A 2,900-nucleotide genomic window follows, 5' to 3' on the forward strand; every position below is an offset into this window, starting at 1 on the left:
GTTCCTGATCTGACTTGAAAGAGAGAAACTGTTTTTCTTAGAATGTGATAATTTGCACTCATTGTCTAACTGGGACGTCTGAGTGCTAACCCCCCATTCATTATCTCAGGAAATAAAGGGAGAAGTTGATTGGAATTTTTGCCATTTAAAAGAGGTCGATAGAGATTAAGTCGCCAAAGATACTGTTGTGTAATTCTCTTGTAGGTTTCGTTCCGTTTTCCACCTTAAGCAAAGCTAGTGTGTAACAATCCTGTGTGGGCTTATTTAGGAATTGCTTATTATTTTTCCTTTTCTCTTATAGGTGATTTTCCTGCATGGATTGGGAGATACTGGGTAGGTACCATTATTATTGTTAATAGTAACAGTGATGAAACTGGGTCATGCAACTTTTGTTTACGCGTTCAAAGGTTTAATGTTTAAGGACGCTAAAATTGTATTTTCAACGATTACTAGTTAATATATCTTACAGTGCGGTGATTTTATATTTTGAAAACCCTCAGAATTTTCCCCTTATCGTGAGTTTATTGATTTTTTTTTAACTCCGGTTTCTGGAACATATTAAAATTGCAAATTCCTCATTAGTTGCTTTGGGTGTTTGATACCAGAGATCAGTGGAATGTTTAGTAGGGACGGTGTGCAATTGAGAGCTTTCCAGAGCAGTTAAAATTTCAGAGCAGATTGAAGAGAAGAACTAGATGATTTTGATAAGAGAACTAGTGGCAACGTAAGGCATGAAGCATTCTGAATAGAGGGATTAGATGTTCACCCTAATGAGTTGAAAGGCAGGGGAGGCAACTCAGATATATTTGGAGGCTTATCAAACATTTTGTTGTACTGATTGTACTTATTTTTGTTTTATTTTTTGTGTGCTTTTTTCTTTTCTGTTATTTTTAGAGACAGGGGCTTGCTCTGTCACCCAGACTGGAATGCAGTTGCAGGATCATAGCTCACTGCAGTTTTGAACTCCTGGGCTTAAGTGATCTTTCAGCCTCAGCCTCTCAAAGCGCGCAGATTAGAGGAGGGAGCCGCCTGAGCCTGGCCTGTTGTACTAACTTTAGATACATGATTTATCTTTTACTCAACCTTTTTCTATATTGAAATGTTTTTGTTTTTATATTTAAATCGGTGATAATCTGTGAAACTTAAGCAAAATATGAATGTTGTTTAAAAATTGCAGAAGTAGAGGAAAACTGAAGATACATAAATTTTGATAAAGTAGCCCCAAAACGACTGAATTTTCTTTAAAATGAACCACCGGGGCCGGGCGCAGTGGCTCACACCTGTAATCCCAGCACTTTGGGAGGCGGAGGCCGGTAGTTCACTTGAGGTCAGGAGTTCAACACCAGCCTGACTAATATGGTGAAACCCCTTCTCTACTAAAAATACAAAAATTAGCCGGCTGTGGTAGGGCAAGCCTGTAATCTCATCTACTAGGGAGGCTGAGACAGGAGAATCACTTGAACCTGGGAGGCAGAGGCTTCAGTGAGCCAAGATTGCACCACTGCACTCCAGCCTGGACCACACAGTGAGACTCTAAAAAAAACCATTAGGTTAGATTTTTGTCTGTTTTTTTGGTCTGCTTTGTCGCCCTGGCTGGAGTGCAGTGGCGTGATCTTGGCTCACTGCAACCTCCGCCTTCTGGGTTCCTAGGCCTCCTGAGTAGCTGGAACTATAGGTGTTTGCCACCATGCCAGCTAGTTTTTGTGTTTTTAGTAGAGACGGAGTTTTGCCATGTTGGTCAGGCTGGTCTGGAACTCCTGACCTCAAGTGATCCCCCCGCCTGAGCCTCCCACAGTGTTGGAATTACAGGCGTGAGCCACCACTTAAAAGTGATCCCTATTTTTTGCCTAGTAAGTCAAGTTATGTAATACAAACCTTGTATTGCGTTACAGAAGAGGTTGCAGCACTCTTTCTGGCAATCCAGTAGTCCTGTGAAAATGATGAACTTATTTTACCAAATGAAACTCGAATAGCAGAATCTCTATTTTACGGGCAAACCTTTCTTGATGTTGCAAGTCAGGGAGAAGTTTGCTACCCTCTAATTTTGCCAATAATGAGAGCTTCTATGCCTGAATGATTAGTCCTGGCAAAAAAAAAACTTCAGTCTAGGCAGATTCCACAGACTGAAGTTCATAGTGAAAATGGCGAAGACTGTTAGGATAAAAAATACCAAGAACATGCATGACATCTTGACCAAAAGTTAAGTTTGTATTAAAAAATTATCCTCCCTTTTAACCTGTTGTGATAAAAGCAAAAACACAGGTCTCCAGTTCTGAAATTATTTGGTGGGATAGTGCTAAGGAAAAACTGACTCTAGGTTGGTTCCATGAGTGCATGATGAAACTTTGAGTCTGTCAGCCTGACAAGTGGCAATTTAATATTTAAGATACTGTAGTCTCCCCTTACCTGCAGTTTTGCTTCCCATGGTTTCAGTTACCTGTGGTTAACTGTGGTTCGAAAATACTAAAGGAAAAATTCCAGAAATAGTATATAAGTTTAAAATTGTACACCGTTCTTTTTTATTTTATTATTTATTTTTATTATTATTATTTGAGATAGAGTCTCGCTCTGTCACCCAGGCTGGAGTGCAGTGGTGCGATCTTGGCTCTCTTCAACCTCTGCCACTCAGGTTCAAGTGATTGTCGTGCCTCAGCCTCCTGTGTAGCTGGGATTACAGGCGTGTGCTACAACGTTCAGCTAATTTTTTTGTATTTTTAGTAGAGACGGGGTTTCGCCATGTTGGCCAAGCTGGTCTTGAACTCCTGACCTCTGGTGATCCACCCACCTCGGCCTCCCGAGGTGCTGGGATTACAGGCGTGAGCCACCACGCCTGGCCTGAATGGTACACCATTCTGAGTATTGTGATGAAATCTCGTTCCATCTCACCCAGGACACGAATC

At 41.1% G+C, this 2,900-nt stretch overlaps 1 protein-coding gene across 3 annotated transcripts in view; it reads left to right on the forward strand.

Annotated features, from left to right (window-relative positions):
* Nucleotides 1-306: 306 nt before the first annotated feature.
* Nucleotides 307-2,900, forward strand: part of LYPLA1 (lysophospholipase I) — a 50,267-nt gene continuing 47,673 nt past the window's right edge. For all 3 annotated transcript variants that reach the window (XM_011998100.1, XM_011998098.1, XM_011998099.1), the window contains exon 1: nt 307-333. The gene's annotated coding sequence lies outside the window, so the exon portion shown is untranslated. The remainder of the gene's footprint in view (nt 334-2,900) is intronic.

This window comes from Mandrillus leucophaeus, unplaced genomic scaffold (genome assembly GCF_000951045.1).
Source record: "Mandrillus leucophaeus isolate KB7577 unplaced genomic scaffold, Mleu.le_1.0 Scaffold556, whole genome shotgun sequence".
NCBI classification, from domain to species: Eukaryota; Metazoa; Chordata; class Mammalia; order Primates; family Cercopithecidae; genus Mandrillus; species Mandrillus leucophaeus.